Genomic DNA, 23,399 nt, shown 5'->3' with positions numbered 1-23,399 from the left:
CCAGCTGAGCTACTGTCGCCACAAATACTATTAATTTGTTTTATATCCATTTTTATTTAATAGATTTTTTTCTAGAATGGCAAAATTCACAGATATCCCCTGTCTGCCAATATATGTCTCTTTTTTTCAGTCACAAAATAAGACTGAACGCTACCACTTTAATAATAATTCAGGCTTAGCAACTTAATGAATACCCGAATACCCTTAATTCAAAACGTCAAAAACATGATCTGTGTTCCCAGAAATGAGCTAAACATGTTCAAATCAAATATAACTTTTACTAATAACAAACATAATGCTGATTTATTCTTTATTACAAAAACATTGCACATGATGGCTCATTTATTTGGTGTTTTGGTTCTTAAAGCAGTCTCTTATGCATTATAGCTGTTTTCCCTCACTGTTTACGCTCTCGAAGTTGTTTTTGGGCTGATTTGTGCATGTTTAATCGCTTATTTTCAAGACGCCATTATGCCAATCAACTCTTGTTTTCAACGTCAGTATACGGCCACATTTCTTCGTTCTCCAATTTTTTTTTCTTAATTGGTGATACGCATAGGATTAGACAAGATTTTTTGTTGTGATGATGTTTACGGCGACGTCAGATCCCATTGGGCACCGCAGTTTTCTAACGTGGAAGTCAGCGGGCTTGTTTTTTTATTGAGTCGTTTTAGATGAGTGAGTTTGATTGTTGTTTTTTTGTGTGTTTTTTTTAAGAGTAAGAGTGCAGGATACATACAGCTTGTTTAAGTCTTTGTTCATTCATTAGGCTAATTAAAATGCAATTATTATAAAGTGTTACTGGCTAAATCAGAAGAAAGACTGAGTATTTAATTTGGGCCTTGAAACTCTTATTGAAACTGTATTATTTAATGTGCTGGCTTTATTGGATTATTGGCATTTTACTAACATTTTCTTGGTTTAATTTATCAGTTGCATAGTAGTATAAATTGTAAGAAGAAGAAGAAGAAGTTGTAGTAAGAAGTATAAGTTATAGTGGTAGTTACGCAGTAGATTTACCATAAAATAACTTCCGAATACTACTTGATTCATAAAAAGTTATTCCAGGTACATAATTGACAAACTACCTCGAAGAATACTTCCTAACTAGGCCTATTAATAATCCCCAAAGTCCCGCTCTCTTGGCAACAGTTGGAGCTTTCACTATTTACAGCTGATATGTGCATAAACTTCATAATAAAGTGGAGTTACAATCAAAAGTCAAATCCATCACTTTTATTTGTTTAGTATATCTCCTCCGATGTTTACTGCTACTATTTACAACTGCTCCCTCGTGTCATACATCAAGAGTGCGAGCTCACTAAAAATATGGCGTCTGCAGGTGCGTTGGTTCACTGACATTTCGATTTATTTATTTTTTATAAATGTATTTGTGGAAGCGTGAGAGAAAGAGAGATTAGGAGAGTTGGATGCGTGTTGCCGGAGTTGTGTATAGGTGACAATGTCTGCGTACTTTTGGTTTGATATCTCGTGCATTTTGAAAGAAAACAGGAGGTTGTGGGTTCAATTCGTGGTTGTTATGTTTTGCTGTTGATTCAAGCTACAGACTGTATAAAGCTCGTCGAGGCTAGAAGTTATAGCGGCAAATTTGGAGCCGATATTCCATATTAGGAATTCCAACTGTGAGTATCATAGCAACCAAAGAGCCAATCCGGAGCAAGGCTGTTGAAGGGGGCGGGCACTTGTCAATCAAACCTGTTGCTAACGCTAGGGGGAGCGACCTCAGGGAAAGAAGGTACCGGATTTGTCTGTTAATGTTCTTATCTTGATTCATGGACACAATAGCGAAATAAAAATACCAGGATTATAAAAAGTGAGTTAATATGACATTTTAAGAAGAAAATGGCAATTGATCACTTACTGTTGGGAACACGGGGGCTAGCAGGTTAGCTATGATCATTTATATATACAGTCTATGTTTTTAAGTGCACAATTGTAGCCACAGCTGCCCTGGGGTAAGACTGACTAATAAACTGGCTGCTGATTTGTGGCATTGGCTCCTCCGACCAACACCAATACTCACAGTACAACCAAAGGAAAGGCGGGTGAAGTGTCTTGCCTAAGGACACGATGCTGTTCTGCACCAGACCCTGATGTTCCCAGCGGTCTCCCGTCCAAATATATCATAAATATATCATTACTGCATTTCAACAAGAGCAACACTACAGGGAACTTTGATGGAACTGAACTTTACAAGTTTGCTTCACGGTTGAAAAATGTTGAAGATTGGATTTAAAATGTCTTCAGATTTTTTAAATGAAGGTAGTTTTTTTTTTCCATATGAAACAGCTTTAGAACTTTTTAAGTCAAAATTCCAGTGATCAGTAAAATCAAAATGTGATCATATTGACTTCATATCTGGCAACACTGATATGTAATGTTGGAGTTTAACATTACAATGCAGTGGAGGTTGTGGGTTCAATTCCTGGTTGTTCTGTATTGCTGTCGGTTCAAGAGTAACAGATTTTTTCACTTGGACTTATCTAGTTCTACTCGAGGTTGACTTGGCATCCCTCTACCTCACTTTCATAACTTTACGACATTTAACACAAAATAAAATCAGCATAAAACATGGAAATATCATAAGATCTGGAAGATGAACCAAAGATGGCGTGATATTGTTTTTACTTCCTGAATACTGACCTAGCACCGCCCAACACGTGACATCAGAAACATGCACCGTGTGATCAGTTCTGACAAATCAGAGTGATAGCTGCTAGGGCAGAGCTGGCACGGGCTTAGAGTGGGGCTAGGCTAAATCTTACAAAGCTTTTAGGATTTAAAAAGTGTAAAAAGTTTATGTTGTGAAAATAGAAAATAATTTTTACAAAACCTGACCTGCGTAAAAAACTATGGATGCCCTGTCAGCCGAACACAGGCACAAAAAATCCACTATGGGGTATGGGAGCTGCAGTACCTGAAGAGCCCACTAGTCGATCTCACGCGGGGATGGAGGGGGAGTGTCTTATCCAGTTCAGATCCACGGCGTCAGTGGGCTCCCCCTACTGACTGAGTAGAGGAATGACAAGACTGTCGTATGAAATGCCAATAAAAGTATTAACAGTGCCCGTGTGTTTCTCAGATTATACTCACCGACTTATTTGTTGTCACTTGCTTCTCAACTTCCTCAAAAAAACTAAAACAACACATATACTGTTCTCTATTATTATTCTTTTGACAGGATGCACAGAGCCAGCAGGAAATACGACACTGCCAACTCTAGTAGAAAACGACCTGTGCTGAGTTAAGGCCGCTCTATGTGACTCTATGTGCCAAAAATAGATTAAACAAAAGCATATTTTACATTTTGGTTGTGTTTATTGCACTGAAAAAAATGCAGAAAACGATGTGTTCTTACAGTGAGCGGGCTTGCATCTCCACAAACCTGAGTCTTATTTGGCCTGGATGGTGGCGTACTCCTGCTTGTTTCCATGGAAATGTTGTTCCTTTGGTTATAATTGTCCGCAGTATGGTATAAAACTATAAAGCTATGTCCATGCAGAATGTTCTGTTATGTTAAACTTTCTATTTCCTGTTAATGATGTGGGTAACGTGCCACCTTCAGAAAGTTACATACTGTACCTTTAATGATACTAGTCCAAAGTACAGTATTGTCCTGACATGAAAATCAAAAATAAATAAGTAAATACATAAAAAAATTCAAAACCCATCACAAAACACAAACATAAAATACACACAAAACCAATATAAAACTTAAGTCGCAAGCAGCGTTAATGGGGCTCGCCGCTGTGCACACGTCCCCCTGTGCTCCCGCCATAGACTCGCGATCGCCTTTTAATCGCGCCAACCTTTTAATCAGAACCCCTCCCGAATCACAACCTCCCCTGAATTGTGATTGCTCCTGAATGTGACAAGTGTTGCCAACTGACTCATACTGGTGTGGTCCAGAGGGATTGAACCAGCAACTCTGTGCTTAATACACAAGGTTCCTATGGTGTAATTGACTTTCTTGACTTCAGTGGGTCCTGACCTTCATGAAACGCATCATGTTGACTGATTGCAAGTGGATATTTCTCTGAGGAGATATATACAAAGCAACTGATGTAGTTTTAAAAAATAAATAAAAGATGTTTTATAAATGATAAATACATTTCATTAGATTTAAACTACATCACTGCGTTAGATGTCGTAAACATTGAATAGCTTGATACTTTCTTGATCCCAGAGGAAATTCAGATGTTTAAATCATGAGACTGCAGCTGTGTTTTGAACTGTTTCTTTGTCATGACTTTGATATTACGCACACGCTAATGCAGTTATAATTATGTTTTTATTCTCTGGTTACGTTCACATTTTGTATTCATTATTGTATTTGAGTAAATCTACAAACGACTGTGAAAAATAATGAGCCTATTTTCCGTATTCATCATTCACAAAGTTCCAAAATGATATCTATGACAGGACAACTCCCTGTATAATGGAAACTAGTACTTTAGACAGGTCATTTCATGCTTGTCATGATGTCAGTTTCCCTGTCCTCCCGTGCTCTCTCCCCCTCCCCTACCTGTGTGTCTGGAGCTGGGTGGAGTGCCTGACTCCTCCCGTGCACACCTGGGGTGCATCAGCCTAATCACCACCACCTGCTGCTGAGTACAAGAAGGCTTGGCAGTCTACACTCGGTGCCAGACCGTCCGCGTGTAAAACGTGAATGTTTCTTGCTAAGCTTTGTTATATGGTACTTTCCGGCAAATGCTCATTTGGATTTATGCACCCTCCAGATTCCTGCCTCTACTCGCCCAGCTCCTGCCGCCACGTTCCAGTCCCGGTATCGCTTCCAGCTCGTCTTGTCTCCTGCTCGTCTCGTCTCCTGCTCGTCTCGTCTCCTGCTCGTCTCGTCTCCTGCTCGTCTCGTCTCCTGTCCGGTCCTGGTCTCTGGTTTGTCACCCGCTCCCCGCTCTGGTCTTCGTCTGATCCGCCTGCCCTGGTACCGCACCTGCTTCTATCCCCGTCCTGGTCCTGTCCTGCCCGCCTCTACCTGCACCGCACCCGCCTGACCCGTCTCCCGCTCCCCGGTTCCTGTACCTGCTCTTGTGACCTGTTTAAAGACTGCATTTTCACCGCTGTAAATAAACACTGTTAAAACTGCTCTGGTCTGCATCCTTTGGTCCTATCCGCACCGTTACGACAGAACGGTCTGGCCACTATGGACCAAGCAGGCTCAGATCCGGACCAGATGCGCCGCCTCACGCACTCTCACCCCGAGGCGGTGCTGGGTCAGCACGAACAATCCATTCGAACTCTATTGGAGCTAAATCAGACATTGTCCCAGCAGGTGGCACAGCTTAACCACCAGGTGGCCGCGCTCCTCGTCACCCCGCCTGCTGCAGCTGGAGCGCCACCATGCCTCCCGGAGCCGAGAGGCACGGATCCGGAGCCGTATGCTGGACAACCTCACCTCTGTCGCGGATTCCTGTTCCAGTGCGAGTTCATGTTCCAGCAATGCCCTTCTCGTTTCAGCTCGGGGGCCACCAAGATCCGATATATATGTGGATTACTCCGGGGCAGAGCTCTCCAGTGGGCAGAGGCGCGCCTAATGAAGACGTCTGTGGATAGCCTGGATTTTAATGAATTTGTGTCCACGTTTAAGCTGGTGTTTGACCACCCGCACTACCAGGACAATGCTGCCTCCCGGTTATTGACTCTCAGCCAGGGCTCCAGGACGGTAGCGGATTATTCCATTGAATTCTGGACACATGCGGCGGAGCTGGACTGGACGGACAGCGCGCTGCGGGCTGTGTTTGTGCGGGGCCTGAACGAGACTTTGAAAGATGAATTGGTTTCCCGGGACGAACCCCCCGACCTGCGGACCCTCATCTCCCTCACTCACCGTATAGACAACCGCCTACGGGCTCGTCGCCGAGAGAGACGCCGGTCACCGGTCCCGCCGGAGCCACGCGCTGCCCCGCCCCCGCCGGATGAGCCCATGCAACTCGACAGGACCCTTGTGTCGACCGAGGAGCGTCAACGGAGGCGTCGTCTGGCCGGGGCTTGCCTCTACTGCGGTGAGCGCGGACATTATGTGGTCACTTGCCCAGTTCGGCCAAAAGGGGGGGCCCACCAGTAGCACTGGGAGTACTGGTGGGCGAGCAACACATCCTGGACTCTTCTAATAGACTGCGGCTCAGCGCCACCCTGTGCGTTCGCACAGAGACCTTATGCGTTTCCGCCCTTATCGACTCCGGGGCTGAGAGGGACTTTATTGATGCCCAAGTCGCGGAGCAGCTCGGGGTCTACCTGGAGCCCCTCGAACGCCCCTTAAATGCCCAGGGGCTCAATGGACGTTTTCTGGGGCACATCACTCACATCACAGAACCTGTCACCGTGATTCTGTCCGGCAACCACCAAGAGAACCGTCAGTTTCATGTCCTGTCCTCCTCCGCTTCTCCTCTGGTCCTTGGTTACCCCTGGCTACGCGCCCACAACCCTGTTTTCGATTGGGCCAGGGGCGGAGTTTCGGGCTGGAGTCCCGATTGCCACGCCAAGTGCCTTCGGTCCGCCCTCCCTCCGGCCGGGAGGTCCGTTCCTGTCGCTGATCCGTCCCCAGACACCCCCAATCTGTCCTCGGTGCCTGCTGAATATCACGACCTGGGGGAGGTTTTTAGCAAGAGCAAGGCCCTCTCTTTACCGCCCCACCGTCCATATGACTGCGCCATTGACCTCCTGCCGGGTGCCCCACTACCATCTAGCAGGCTATATAACCTGTCTAAACCTGAACGCGAGTCAATGGAGGACTATATCCGTGGGTCCCTGGCTGCCGGAATCATCCGCCCGTCCACTTCACCCGTGGGAGCGGGGTTCTTCTTTGTGGCTAAGAAGGACAAATCCCTGCGGCCTTGCATTGATTACCGGGGTCTGAACAATATAACCGTAAAGAATAAATACCCGCTTCCCTTACTGGACTCGGCATTTACGCCCCTCCACGGTGCGACCATCTTCTCAAAGTTGGATTTGCGGAATGCGTACCACCTGGTGCGCATCAGGGAGGGAGACGAATGGAAGACGGCCTTCAAGACACCCCTGGGACATTTCGAATACTTGGTTATGCCCTTCGGTCTCACCAACGCCCCTGCCGTATTCCAAGCCCTCATCAACGATGTGCTCCGTGATTTCCTTAACCGATTCGTCTTTGTTTACTTGGATGACATCTTGATTTTCTCGCGGTCCCCCCAGGAGCATCATCAGCACGTTCGCCAGGTTCTCCAGCGCCTCCTCGAGAATAAACTGTTCGTGAAAGCTGAGAAATGCGAGTTTCACGCAGAGGAGGTCAGCTTTTTGGGCTTCATTGTGGGGCGGGGCCAAGTAAGAGCTGACCCTGAAAAGATCCAGGCTGTCACTGAGTGGCCCGTTCCTACCAGCCGGAGACAGCTCCAGAGATTTATCGGCTTTGCCAATTTTTATAGACGTTTCATCCGGGATTTTAGTAGGGTTATCTCGCCCTTAACTAAACTCACCTCTCCTGCTTTGCCGTTTGCCTGGTCTCCTGAGGCGCAGACAGCCTTCGAGAAGCTTAAGAGACTATTTACCTCCGCTCCCATCCTGCACCAGCCCGACCCTTCACGGCAATTCATCGTAGAGGTCGACGCCTCCGACTCGGGAGTGGGGGCCGTGCTTTCGCAGAGGTTCGACCCCCACAACCGCCTCTGTCCCTGCGCCTTCTTTTCCCGGCGATTGTCCTCGGCCGAGGTCAATTATGATGTGGGGGATCGGGAGCTCCTTGCCGTAAAGCTGGCCTTGGAGGAGTGGCGCCACTGGCTCGAAGGGGCGGAGCAACCATTCATCGTCTGGACCGACCATAAAAACTTGGAGTACATCCAGTCCGCCAGGCGCCTCAATCCCCGTCAAGCTCGTTGGTCCCTCTTCTTCAGCCGCTTCAACTTTCTCCTCACCTACCGCCCCGGATCTCGGAACGTCAAACCAGATGCCCTCTCCCGCCAGTTCGCCCTGGAGGATAGCCCGGTCACCGCAGAAACAATTATCCCCTCCTCGTGTGTGGTGGCCGCGGTCCATTGGGATATCGAGGACACCGTCCGAGAGGCCCAGACCAACGACCCCGACCCAGGTAACGGCCCTCCAGATAAACTGTTTGTTCCCGATTCTGTCCGGTCTCAGGTGCTCCAGTGGGTCCATGCCTCCCGTTTCGCCTGCCATCCTGGTGCCGGTCGCTCTCTCTCCCTCCTCAGGAGACGCTTCTGGTGGCCCACGATGGACACAGACACCCGGGCTTATGTCGCCGCCTGCCAGGTATGTGCTCGGGCCAAGGCCTCCCACTCACCCCCTTCTGGTCTCTTGCATCCTCTCCCAGTTCCTCGTCGCCCTTGGTCCCACATCGCCTTGGACTTCGTGACGGGCCTTCCCCCTTCCCAGGGGAACACGGTGGTTCTCACCATTGTGGACCGCTTCTCCAAGGCCGCCCATTTCGTTGCCCTGCCTAAGCTCCCCACAGCCAAAGAAACTGCCGACCAGCTGACCAGTCATGTCTTCCGACTCCACGGCATCCCGGTGGACATCGTGTCCGACAGAGGGACCCAATTCACCTCTCAGGTATGGCGGTCTTTCTGCGACAGTTTGGGGGCCACGGTTAGCCTCACGTCCGGGTTCCATCCACAATCTAATGGGCAGACGGAGCGGGCCAACCAAGACCTGGAGTCGGCCCTACGGTGCACAGCCTCCGCCAACCCCGCGACCTGGAGTACTCACCTACCCTGGATAGAGTACGCTCACAACTCCCTCGTGAGTTCCGCCACTGGTATGTCCCCCTTCGAGGCATCGCTGGGATATCAACCCCCTCTCTTTCCCACGGAGGAGAGGGACCTCGCCGTCCCGTCTGTTCAGCGCCATCTCCAGCGCTGTCGCCGGATCTGGAAGAAGGCCAGGGCGGCCCTTCTTCGGGCTGGAGCGCGCACTAAGGCGACGGCCGATCGCCACCGTGTCCCGGCGCCCGTATACCAACCTGGCCAGATGGTTTGGCTCTCCGCCAAGACGGTCCCGCTGAAGACGGACTCCCGTAAGCTGTCCCCCCGATTCCTGGGACCGTTTAAGATCATGAGGATCATAAATCCATCGGCGGTGCGCCTCCAGTTACCCCCGTCTCTCCGGATTCATCCGACCTTTCACGTCTCCCAGGTTAAACCAGTCCGGACCAGCGACCTGTGCCCTCCGGCCGATCCCCCACCGCCCGCCCGAGTCATTGACGGCCACCCGGCGTTCACCGTCCGCCGCCTGATTGACGTTCGTCGCCGTGGTAGGGGCCTCCAGTACCTCGTCGATTGGGAGGGTTACGGTCCGGAGGAGCGATCCTGGGTGCCCAGGGCACGCATTCTGGACCCCGACATGGTGAGAGACTTCCACCGCGCTCATCCTGACAAGCCTGGGGGTCCACCAGGAGGTGGACCTTAGGGGGGGGGTACTGTCATGATGTCAGTTTCCCTGTCCTCCCGTGCTCTCTCCCCCTCCCCTACCTGTGTGTCTGGAGCTGGGTGGAGTGCCTGACTCCTCCCGTGCACACCTGGGGTGCATCAGCCTAATCACCACCACCTGCTGCTGAGTACAAGAAGGCTTGGCAGTCTACACTCGGTGCCAGACCGTCCGCGTGTAAAACGTGAATGTTTCTTGCTAAGCTTTGTTATATGGTACTTTCCGGCAAATGCTCATTTGGATTTATGCACCCTCCAGATTCCTGCCTCTACTCGCCCAGCTCCTGCCGCCACGTTCCAGTCCCGGTATCGCTTCCAGCTCGTCTTGTCTCCTGCTCGTCTCGTCTCCTGCTCGTCTCGTCTCCTGCTCGTCTCGTCTCCTGCTCGTCTCGTCTCCTGTCCGGTCCTGGTCTCTGGTTTGTCACCCGCTCCCCGCTCTGGTCTTCGTCTGATCCGCCTGCCCTGGTACCGCACCTGCTTCTATCCCCGTCCTGGTCCTGTCCTGCCCGCCTCTACCTGCACCGCACCCGCCTGACCCGTCTCCCGCTCCCCGGTTCCTGTACCTGCTCTTGTGACCTGTTTAAAGACTGCATTTTCACCGCTGTAAATAAACACTGTTAAAACTGCTCTGGTCTGCATCCTTTGGTCCTATCCGCACCGTTACGACAATGCTGAACTCTGCAGAGGACAGACTCACTTTACGTCTGAGACTGAACTCAACCCAACACCAACTGTTTTTCACTGACAGTGAAACATGTGAGGTACTGGATATATTTCTCTACATTTTGACTAAAACAATGACATCTGTACAGTCTTTGTATTAACAAGAAAACCCTGCCTCTGTCACAGGGTTTTGACGTGGTGGAAAGTTACTTGATAAGTTTCAAACATCCACTCACTATAGTGCATTTCCTTAAACACACTTTCACCTCTCTGTGGGTGCATTTTGAGGGGAAAAACTAATATACCTGACTAAACTACTGCTATCAGCGCCAAGTAACATTAGCTCAGAATCTGGAGGTGGGTCCCTGGGCTCCTGACAGGTTACCCCAGTGGCACTGGTTGAAGGATGGGTCAAACGCAGAGAATTATTGATCCCTCATGTGGGATCATTGAAGTAATACCCAAACCTTATCTTGTGTTAACCAACAGTTTTGTAGAACTATGATTTAAACAGTGTTCCCCTCAGGTCTTCTCTGAGACTACAGCTGCACAGGCTATTCTGGTTTAAATCAAATTATAGAATAAATATTTTGGAGTAAATATCTCACTTACTGCCACTATGGAACAATATTATTGAACTGTTTCTTTAAATCCAGTACTTTTCCCTTATCGTTACTATCACAGTTTGATGTGAATTGAATACGTTCTGCAATATAATAGAACTATTTAGGCCAGTGGTTCTCTAGAAAAGGTTTGGCTTTATGTGTAGCACCAGATGAAACCCAGGTCTAATATAGGACAACACCACTGACAGTGTCACAGGTGTGTGTATATGTGTTTGTCTTAGGTCCCACTGCCTCTCCAGAGAAAAAGAGCTGCTTCCAAAGGCTGTTCTCCTGTTGAAACTGTTCAGCTGTTTCTGGTGTGACACTGAAGAATAAGCTAAGCATTTCTTTGTTCTGTTTTTACCTCTATTTTCCTTCTTTTGTTTGTTCTAATATAATACAATTGTCTCTGAAATTCTTTGCGAAAAAACCCAAAACAGTTCAACCCGAAAGCGGCCATGATGGCTCCGGTCACTGTGTGTATGTCCCTCCCATGTGCCCACCATGGACTCACGACCTCCTCTTAATGGTGACCGCTCCTAAAGGACAACTTCCCCTGGATCATGACCGGCCCTGTATGTGACTTCACAATTGGCTCTTCACCCCATTTCCATAGTGAAGTGTGCCAATTGACTTATACTGGTGTGGTCCAGGGCATTGAACCAGCAACCCCATACATAATACACGAGGTTCCAAAGGTGCAATTGACTTTTTTGATTGGAGCGAAGTAAATACAGCTCATGTTAATTTTCAATCACGTTGTACTTTGCATCTGTGATTCACTGAAGCGTAGTCAAATACAAAACTCTCATTAAACTGGCAGAGTCCATGGCTTTGAACCTGTAACTTTGTGCATAATAAATCTATAGTGTAACTGAATTTTCCATTGGAGTGACTTAAACAATGTTTGTGTCAGTTCTCAATAGGTTTGTATAATGTAATGTCTGTCTCTGTATATAGATTTGGAAAGTCTGATGTAAAATAGTGGATGTTATGTCTCCACAGCCCAAACAATAAAGAATGTGATGTTGGTCCAACTGACTTTTTTGCATGTTACAGTGAACAATTACAATAAAAAAATCCCCCAGTTTTTGTGATAATTAAATGATTTTTGAATTTTTAACCAAGGACCAGCCTTAATGCAGTAAAAGTGACAACAGACTTTCAATCCAATATGGCCGACTTCCTGTTCATCGTAGCACAGTCTCCAATTCAGCTTTAGGCTTATCTCGTGGAGCTCTATCACTGTTCTTAGTTTTCATGAGCCTACTCCAAAATTTGCCTGTTCCCACTTCCAATGGGATCCAATTTGTAGTTGGGATGTTGAATTGGTACTGGAATTGGTGATAAAATGACACTTTTTTTGCAGGGTTGGTCCTATTCCCCAATGTGAGACTTTCCATCGATGTTCAGTTGGTCAAAAATGTACTTACTTTTGAGGAAAAATAATAAGAAATCGATCAGGAACAATGCTCCTTGCCAGTCACTAACTCGGGCCAATAGTGTTGTTCATTTAACTACTCCATTTTCCTTCAAATTAATCATTGGGATTTGACAAAAAACTAAATTTAAGTGTGAACCAGGATACCCCTGTCTCAACCCCCACTCAACACTTCCTGCTCATATGCTGTATATTCCCTTGGCTTCATACCAGTTTCATCCATGGTGATTGTGGAAAACTATCGATTTCATATAGTGCACTGTTTATTTTTCTCTGTCTCATAAATCGCAGATCAAAGCTGGCTCCATCCTGTTTGTTTTGCCGCTCTGCTCCTGCGGGCGATTTTCCCTGACATCTCTGTGCCTCTCTCCTCTTTAAAGCTGAGGGAATTTTCTTTGTATATTTATCCAAAGCCCCAACACTCTCATGGCTGGATGACTTATAGACCACCTCCATCTCATGTATAATGGTTTAATAATGGATGAGATAAAGATAATGAGGCTAGAATGAAAGTTCTATTGCATCTTAAGGTATTTTCATGAAAGCGTCTATGCAGCGATCTGGCAGAGTCTGTTGAGCGCAGGTTATAGGTCTAAACAAAAACAACAACAAAAAAAATGACTTCCCCTTTCCTAGATGCATCTAAAAATACTCTTTAAGGCCAGATAAAGTGACTAGTAGAACTCCACCTGTTTTTCTCTATAGGGATGTTATTGCATTGCCTAGAATGTTCCACAGTTTACGTTCAAAGATTAACAAAAAACACACATTCTTTCTGTCAGTGGGGCCACCACTCCACAAATCTGACTTTATTAATGTCTTCTTCTCATCATTAATCAGAGAATTTTATTAAATACAATTACAACATATCCTGCATTACTTTCATTGCAATTCATCAAATTCAAACTTTTTCTTAAAGGGCCCATATTACGCTATTTTCTGATCTATGTTATAATGTTGCTTCCTCACCGCAAACAGACCTGGAGTTGTGTTATGTTTCATTCACACACAAATCCTGCATATTTAGAAATCACGATGTTGCACCTTGTGATGTCATGTGGTAAAACAGGAAGTGCATCGGTGTGTTTTTAAACTCCACACATATTCACTAGAGTAATTTGGATAATTTCAGCCCTGGAATTGCCAATCTCTACTGAACAAAATGCAAAATGCAGCTGCTATCTTGAAAACTACCGCTTCATGACATCACAAGGTGGAACGGAGCATTTTGAGCTTTGGAGATGTAGACAGACTAATTGTAAAATGCTCAAACTAACCCTGGGTAAGTTTTTGAAGTGGTAACAACATTCTAATATGGCTTAATAAAGGTCACAAGTCACGATTTTGCGTAGTATAGGACATTTCACTTTTCTTAAAACAAAACATCCACAGTAATTCTCCAGCTCCAGATTATGATCTTAGCTCGATAAAGGACAACTTACCTTTTACTATTACAAAGGTAAATAACAATATCTCACACCCAATGTAAAAAACACTATCACCCCCCCTGCCCTGTCACTGGTCTGCCTCGTTGCTGTCAGTAAAGACCTTTCCAAAACTGTTTTATGATCATAGCTTGTACTCTGCAGAAGGTTCATATTCCTAATGATGTGTTTGATGGATACCTGTGTGACAAAGAGCTAGCGATGGTATGACCCTGCTGTAAAATGAATGAAATGATGACGATGATGAAGGCTTGGTCTGCTGGCCATTAGCAGGTTAATGGGGTGCAGATGACAGATGAAAAACGATGGAAGTTGGAAATCAATTCAACCATAGAGACTTAAACAGACGCGGACAAATGAGTGATGTGTAGAAGAAGGCAGGTTCTAATCTAATTTATCTGCTTTTACTGATAACAATTATAATTATAATCATACTGATTTATTCTTAATTACAAAGCACTGGACATGATGACCAACTTATTATAATTAGATGTTTGGGTTCTCAAGATGATTGTCTAATCAGAAAGTACAGAGAGCCTCACATGAGTCTCTCTTTTGTGTTGCCAGTTTCAAAGATGAAATCCAGTTGGTTTAAATTAGACAGTGGGCTGAGAGTGTCTCTTTGATTTCTTTTGTGAAAACAGGTCTCCATTGAGGGAGGACACAGAATGCAACAAATAAGTAGACTGTATTTTTCTCAATGAGATCCAATTTGTTGCCACTTGAGATTCTTGCAAATTTTCACAAAATTCACACTTTTGCCTCATCAATTTTTGAGGCAAATGCCACAGGCACGAACCAGTAGTATGGCTGATATTTCAACAGTGAACCAGTCAGTGCACAGCAGCACACAGCTGTTTACTCACAACACACACACATATCACAGTGACTGGAGATAGTTTTCATTTCAGAGGAATGCTTTTGAGTGATAGATTAGTGAACAGTATTTCTTTCAAACTGTTTTGTAAACAACAAAGTCTTAATCTTAATGGTAATCCCACCACACGGCTCTATGTACAGTTGAAGCCTGAAGTTTACACACACTATATAAAAAGACATATACACTTTTTCCCCTCACTGTCTGACATGAAATCAGACTAAACTTTTCCTGTCAATTAAGATTATCACAATTATTTCTATTTGTTAAATGCCAGAATAATGACAAGGATTTTTAAAGACAATTTTTCATGACTGTCTTCCAAGTCAGATGTTTACAACAGTAAGATTACTATGACTTTGAGAAAACCCAGATGATGTCATGTCATGCCTTTGGAAGCTTCTGATGGAGTTTGTTGCCAACATCTCTGACTTAATTAGAGACACACCTGCAGATGTATTTGAAGCACACCTGAAACACACTGCGTCTTTGTGTAACATCATGGGAAAGTCAAAGAAATTAGCCAAGATATCAGGAAGAGAATTATGGACTTGCACAAATCTGGTTCAATTTCCAGATGCCTGAAAGTGCCACATTTATCTGTTTAAACTATTATACACAAGTATAAAGACCATGGGAATGTCCAGCCATCACACCGCTCAGAAAGGAGACGAGTTCTAAGAGATGAACGTGCTTTGCTCTGAAATGTGCAGATCAACCCAAAACAAAAGGAAAAGACCTTGTGAAGATGCTGCTGAAGCTGGTGAGAGTGTGTTATTATCCACAGTGAAATGAATACTGGACTGACATGGACTGAAAGGAAGAAGCCATTGCTCCAAACGAAACATAAAAAAACAGATTACAGTTTGCAAATACACAGAGACTTTAATTTGTGGAGACATGTCCTGTGGTCTGACAAAACTAAAATTGAACTGTTTGGCCATAATGAGCATCATTACATTTGGAGGAAAAAGGGGGAAGCTTGTGAGTCTGAGAACACCATCCCCAGTGTGAAATACAGGAGTGGTTGTTTTGCTGCAGGAGGGACTGGTTCACTTCACTAAATAGATGGCATCATTAGGAAAGAACATTATGTGGAAATACTGAATCAAACGTCTAAAGGCATCAGCCAGGAATTAAAGCTTGTTTACAAACTGGTTACAAAGTGGCTTAAGGATAACAAAGTCAATATTTTGTAGTGGCGATCACAAAGCCCTCATCTCAATCCTATTAAAAATGTATGTGCAGACCTGAAAAGACATGTGAGCAAGATGCCCACAAACTTGGCTCAGTTACAGCAGTTCTGTCAGGAGGAATGGGCCAATATTCCCGCCAACTATTGTGAGAATCTTGTGGAAGGATAAACAAAACTTTTGACCCAAGTCATACTGTTTCAATTCAATGATACCAAATACTAATGAAATTTATGTAAACATCTGACTTTGAAGAATGTCATGAAAAATTGTCTAAAAAATCCATTCTCTCATTATTCTGACATTTAGCAAATAGAAGTAATCATAATTGGTAATTCTAATCCACCTAAAACAGGAAAAGTTTAGTCCGATTTCATGTCAGACAGTGTAAAAAAGCATGTTTTTTATATAGTGCACGTGAACTTCTGGTTTCAACTGTATATCTGCAAAAAGATCTCTTGAAATAATGCCATTGTCTCCTCCACATATGAAAAAACTTCATCCCACCTCAGTATTTGTCCTGGTTTATATGTATTCATTAGATTCAGTACAATTATTGCACGATTTCCCTTTATCACCATTATCCAACGTAGCATGCATTATATATATTTTGTATTTATCTTCCATCTAATCATTTTCAATGGTGTTTTGACTCCGTGTGGTTCTAGGCTAATGACAACCTTTCAAAAATAACCCTTTAACCAGAGATAATGGCTTGTACAATGCAATCAGACAGAATGAATGAGTGGGCTAATCCTTGTTCTAATCTGTATACACGGCCCAACATCATTTAACACAACAATACGACATTAGAACACGGCATTCTTTGCTTCGTGCTGTGCTATAGGAAACATTATCTCTACACGATCACATACAAACTTATTGAAACCCTGGTCTCCAACGACCCATTAAATCTTAATAGGAATAACTCTATTGGATTGTGCTGACAGAGGCTAAGTGTTAATCAGAGGGTGTAATGCAAATGAGGGCGTGCTAATGGCTTTGCTAACGATGTTGGTGACATGGAGAATAACACAGGGGAGAGATAGCATCATGGAGGTACACCTAATCACACTTTAATAGACAGGCAGGGCACGCACACAAATCACTTCCCTTTGAGTTTCTATGATGGGACATGGACATTATTGACATATTATTTCTTCTGGCCTCAAAATGATACAGTGGCCATACTGGTATACTGCAGCTTTAAAGTAGTTCAAAGTATAGGGGGACACATCTCAAAAGCTGATGGATACCATCTTATCTGGCAACACAGGTGACAGTCTGATTGGTCCTGACTTGCAGCTGTGTCTATAAGTCCAGAGACAAGTAAAATCTTACAACTGCGAAAGATGGTTTGCTGACCACTGACATGTTTTAAGAAAAAGAAAAATCCAACTGATCTGCCTGATTTGTCTTGAGTATTTTCATATCAATGTTAGAAAAAATTTGAATATGAGTATAGTTTTGCTGAGTCTCCTATTGTCAGTGAGTGTTTACATGCATATGAGTATCCCAGTTATGATCGGGTTTTTTGAGTGTCCTGGTTTTGTGTGTGTCCATGTACAGACAATATCCTGGATATGACAAACCAAGATACTCTCACTAGTGCTGTACTGGGCATGTGCGAACTGCTGTGATAAATACAGTAGGAGCAGCAACTTTTCCAAAATGACTCAAACCTCTACCAGAACCTTTAAAAATAATATTATTTTATAACTTATAAACAAAATAAAAGCAGTCTATTTCAATGCAACCACCTTTTAGTGCCTTGATTTTAAGTATGTCCTGTTTCTTTGTTGTTATTTGTTATATTTCTTAAAAGTCTTAATTGTCAAGGTTACACAAATGTTTAGCTCCTATGTATACATGTGTCTCTGAGTGCATGTAAACGTCATATCCAGAATGCTCCATAACCGGGATAAGGTCCATGAGCAGGATACTTGTGTGCATAAATGTACTCAATGCCATTTGTAATAATATTTGTAAGAAGATAAAATATTTAAAAACTACAAACTTGCTGAGTGAATAAAAGAACTATATAAGGCCTGTGTTGTAACAAAGCTACACAACTGAACTGAACTGTAGAGAAATGTGTCCTGTGCATTTGAACCCTTCTAACCAACGGCATGAACTGTAAAAACTACAACACCCAGAAAACAGACTACAGCATGTGCATCCATCACCACTGCACCACTATTTAGAATTATTTCAGCCAGTCTTTACTGTGAACCTTTTCATCACGGCAGTACAGAAATATCTCCATGAGTGTACATGCGTGAAATGAAAGCTGTTGAATAAAGAGCTGTGCTAAACCTACACATGAGCTCTGAAAGGTTTACACATGAACCACCTCCAACACCATAATAAGCACATCCCACTGTCACAGAAAGAGGAGCTCTCTTCATCTGAATCCTGTCTGCTTATGCTGTACAATAATTATTATCAAGTTGAATTTATTTATGCAGAAGATTTAATTAACTCTGTGATAAGTTTTCCTTCAGATGAGCTGTGTTTGGAAACTTTCTGTTTGATCTGCACAGTGGATTGTGCGACGGGGCTGGTTTTTTTTAGGTTTTTTTTGCTAAAGGAGCTATAAAAGGAAGCACAATGTCTCCTTCCCAACATCACAGATCAGTTGGGATGGTCCTTGGTTCCTAGCCTTATTTAAGATTCTGAAGCCCTTTTAGGCTTTCAGCATCGGAACTGGCAACTCAAATTAGACTCATATGAGGCTCATTCTGCTTTCTGATTGAATAATTATGTTGAGAACAAAACGACAAATTATAACATTAACAACTTGAACACCATAACTGAAAATAAATCTGCATTAGAACTGTTACCAGATAAATATCTAGTTGACTTGAGTGTCTATCTCATGTCGAGTACAAAATCTTACATAGTGCACTTGCATACTTACATGTTATACTGGCACACTGGGGTGTTTTCAAGTCCAGGGGTCTCATTTATAAAGTGTACATGCATGACTTTCTACATTAAGTTTGTGATCTAAATAATTTCAGTCCAGTCTTAATCTTTGAACTTTGCACATTGGGGCTTTAAGAGGCTGAGACATAGTTTGTGTAAGTTTGTGTTTTGTCCATTGTATGTACACTTTTAGTAAGAATTTCAGATACAGTTTTAAAAGAGAGACCCCGGTCGGTGCCCCAAGATCTTTGTGAATTTTTGGCAGTGACGAGGGGAATCTGATCCAGCAATAATCCCTTTGCATGTGAACTATTCCGTGTACAGGTGCAGAATTAGACATTTGACCTTTTCTTGTCTCTGGCTTTGAATACATGGAGCAATAGGCTTATAATATTTAGAGCTTTTTTTGTGTTTGTTTTTTTCAAAGTACTATTGCACATTCATAATTTTTGTCTTTGAGCTCTTGTCTCCAGGCTTCATAAAAATATTTTGGATCTCAAACTGTTTAAGTGCATGGATGAGGACTTGAATATCCCTGCTCACATGATGCAGATTCTATTATGTTAGGTATAGAGATCTTTTCCCAGTTCTTGTTTGGGTCAAGGTATATATTTAGTGAAGGTATAAAATTCCCCCCTCGGGATGTGTCACCTGGAAACAGCGTACCAGCCAGCACAACGCAGGCCCAAACCGATCCTCGTGTCTATATAGGCGTCTTTTGTGTGTACACGGGACCTTACGCGCAGACACAACTCCCCACCCTGATGCTCTCCCTGGATCATTCTGTGTGTCCCCCTTGGGTGCAGCCATAGTGAGTCCCATGGCACCTGTCCAAGTCTTGTGTGCCTCCTCGTCTCAAAGTCGTATTTATCTCTCCATTTGTGCCATCTCCCCTCGAACTTGTATTTAGAGTGATTTGTGCACATTTGAGTAATCTTTAATCGCTTATTTTCAAGACGCCGCATTGCCGTTCAACCCAATGTTTTCATCGCCACTAGTACACGCCCACTGCTCTGTACTTACTGTGTTCTCCAATTTTATTTTCTTAATTGGTGATACTTGTAGGATTTGGCAGCGGCACGTAGCCATTTTGGTACAAATGAAAACAAATCCTTTACTTTCTAGCCTGATCTTCAGCTATCCAGATATGGACAATATACAAATACATTGCTTTCTTCCTTACAAAGGTACAAAATGTTTCCATTTATCATAACCCCACGAAACTGAGATGTAGCAACTGCATTTTGGTCAGAGCCACATCTGTTCTGTGCAGCCTCCTTTCCTACAGGAGTGCATGAGTCCACTAAGGGAGGACCATAAAAACTCTCTTGTTGGACTCGTCGCACTTTTTCTTAGACTCTGCTAGACTCTGCAGTTTGCTTTAGACTCTCCATTTGTTAGACTATTGCTGTGACCATCAATAACGATCTACAGAACGACTCCGGTGCCTCTGCGCCTGTTCTTCATGCAACAGAACAAACCGACGCATAGGAGGCAGACGGCTACACGGCTCTTTGTTGTGATGACGTTTACGGCGACATCAGCTCCCATTAGGCACCACAGTTTTCTAACACAAAACTTCGCTGGCTTGTTTATTTTATCAAGTAATTTTAGATAAATACTATCTTTTAAAATGTGCAAACTGTAACATAATGATCCACGCGTTTCATAGATTATAACGATGTAGCAGACACAGGCGCAACATGTCTTCCTTAAAAGTCATGCTGTGGCTGGGTCCTACTACAGCAGTGTAGGGAACCAAATAATAAAACACAGCCATGAAAAGGCAAGAGGAAAAACATATTTAAATCAAACCAATGCCATTTCATATTATGCCTGAAAACAGCACCACCATCTGGGCATGAGGATGGTCGATGTCTTTGCCTTAACTTCTTGAAAATGATAGACAGTTGTCCCTGGGTGTCTTTCTATTTGAATCTCTTCTATACGATGATAGACTGTATATAAACAGACGTGCTTCCGGCTTCATCAACTCTGGTGCCAATTCACTTTACGTTGAATAACTGTCACCTCTCTCTGTAACTGTTGCTGTCAGGCTCGTCATTTTGGTCTTAAAATGTTCGTATTAACCCCCTCTACATGATCCTGGAACATTAACATTCTTTCCCTGTGGTCGTTCCCAATACCTTTAGCAACAGCTTTGATTGACAGCGTCGGTAAGTTCCCCCTCTCTGCTAAACCAGTGGTGCGGGCGGGAAGGGGCGTTACCTTCAACAGCCTCAGTTTGCTCTTTAGTTGCTAAGATACTAGTTGTCGGAGTTCTAAATATGCAACTCAACTCCAATTCTATAACCGCTAGCCTCGATGAGCTCCATTAGACTACGGATGATGTCACACTCACTTAGTCCACTTCTTTATACAGTCTATGTGTGCAATAAACTTAAAGACCTGGTCAGATTTGAATTACCATTGACGTAATGTACCAATTTTTTGGATCTGGCCATACTCAAACATGTACGAATCACTCAAAAAATACAACTTCTGTCAAGCTAATGAGGAGGGACAACCAGGCTCTTACTGTATATCTCCATTAATCAGAGAATACAAAGCGTTTAGACCTTGTGTTAGGCTATTGCTGTAAAACGCATTACATTTGGCCTCCATGCTGCACAATTTATACTATGCCAAACTACTGAGAAATACGGATTTATCTGCAACCTTATCGCACTAATCGCTCCAAATGAGTTCGAAAACTGTGATTCATGCTCGCATTTAGCCACATTCCCCAAATTCTCCTGCTAATTTATTGCAAAATGGCACCCCGATCCGTCTCACTTTTTAGGATATTCATTAGAGTTTTATAGCCGGGTCTATTTGTTGAGGACATGCATCTTGAAGAAGGCAAACGCTCCGCACACTCCGCTGTCCCCATAACGCGGGGAAGTAGCAAGAATTTTGATCTATTTTTCGCTAATGATACAGAAATCCGGCGCTAAGCTAATCTACAGGGGACCAGCGCCGTCTCCTCTGGCAGGGACTACTTTGTTTGTGTGTATACCGCCGCAGATGACACTTTTACTTGGCGTGGTAATTGGGTCGGCATCATCGAGGGTGTGATCCATTATAAAAAAAACTAGTGGGGGTTTGAATTAGACAATGCACTGCAAAAAATAAAGCAACATAACTAGAATATCAAAGTGGATATGACAGGTTTTCGTGTTTTTCTAATCAGTGCTTGGTTTTGTGGGATAGCGCCTTTGGGAAATATTTATCATAGTGAAGTGGCAGTTTGCGGGAAAGTACAAAAGAAAAGTACAAAATTACAGGAAGTAGAGCTGAGGTCTAAAATGGGATAGCTCTATGTTTCAGATCAGAGGGAGGTCTTTTAGGTTTAAAACAACTGGATTTTAGCACCGAAACTGGCAACACAAACAAGGGACTTGTTTGTGAGGCTCATTCTGCTTTCTGATCGGACAGGCAAGGCAAATCGAAACATAAAGTCATATGCACAGCTAAACAGAACCGTTTTGAGCCTGGATTTAAACATTGTCAAAGTAGAGGTCTGTCTCACATCTTCAGGAAGACTGTTCCAGGTTTTAGCTGCATAAAACTGAAACACTGATTCTCCATGTTTAGTCCTGACTCTGGGACCAGCAGGAGGCCGGCCCCTGAAGTCCTCAGAGTGTGAGATGGTTCATGTGGCTCTAACATGTAGGAGATGTTCTTTGGTGCTGGTGGAGACCTGAGCACAGGACACATGTGCTCATACTTCCTGGTTCTAGTCAGGACCTGAGCAGCAGAGTTCTGGATGTACTGTTCTGTCTTAAGGCCCGTTTGGAGAGGCCAGTGAGCAGGACGTTACAGTAGTCTAACCTACTGGAGACAAATGCATGGATAAGTCTCTCCATAATCGTCTAGACAACCAAAACAACAAATTCTAACAAAAATAAATGGACCATCGTGTCCTATATTACACAAATCTGATTCTCATGAGCTTTAAGTCATGTTAGAATCTTGTTACCACCACAAAAACACACCTGGAGTTATAAATTGTTCTGTCTACATCTCTGAAGCTCAAAACGATCTGCTCCACCTTGTGATGTCATGAAGTGGTAGTTTTCAAATGAACAACTATAGTTTACCTTCTGTTGAGTAAAGATTTGCAGTTCTAGAGCTGAAATTATCCAAGTGATTCTAGTGAAGGTGAATGGAGTTTAAAAACACAGTGGAGCACTTCCTGTATCACGACATGACATCACAAGGTGGAACAGAGGGTTGTCTGTTTGAGAGAACTCAGCCTAAATATACAGGATTTGTGTGTTAAACATGTGCGAATGAAGCGAAACAAAACTCCAGAGTTTTTAGCTTGTATCTTTCCACAAGCTTACGAAAGTTAAAATCCTAGTCCTTTTAAAAAATGTTGTACTACACTGACTACACTTTACTCAATGACAAGTTGAAACAGATTTGAAACTCTGAAGAAATCTCTCGACGGTTTTGATTCGCCGTTGCAGTTATGTGAAATAAAATCACAAAGCCGGATCGCGTTTGTTAAAATTTGACACTCTAGCGTACAAATATTCAAATCCTCCAAATCCATTTTTCCAAATTGCTTTGCCACCAACCTTAACTTCTTCCCTTAGAGATTTCAAACAAGAATAAAAAGTCAAAGTTTGCAGTACTTTTGGAGCTGAACCGGGAATCTGGTTTGATGAGAGTGGGTCCCCTGTACTCAAAGGGGCTTTTCTTTCTGCTTGAAAAGATGACTCCAATATGGCTGCAAGTGGCGTATGTGTTTTTGAGCCACTGGACTGAGCGCCGAGGGGATAGG

The sequence above is a fragment of the Periophthalmus magnuspinnatus genome, chromosome 24, assembly GCF_009829125.3.
Source record: "Periophthalmus magnuspinnatus isolate fPerMag1 chromosome 24, fPerMag1.2.pri, whole genome shotgun sequence".
In the NCBI taxonomy this organism is placed as follows: Eukaryota; Metazoa; Chordata; class Actinopteri; order Gobiiformes; family Gobiidae; genus Periophthalmus; species Periophthalmus magnuspinnatus.
Note: the sequence above shows the minus strand (reverse complement) of the source record.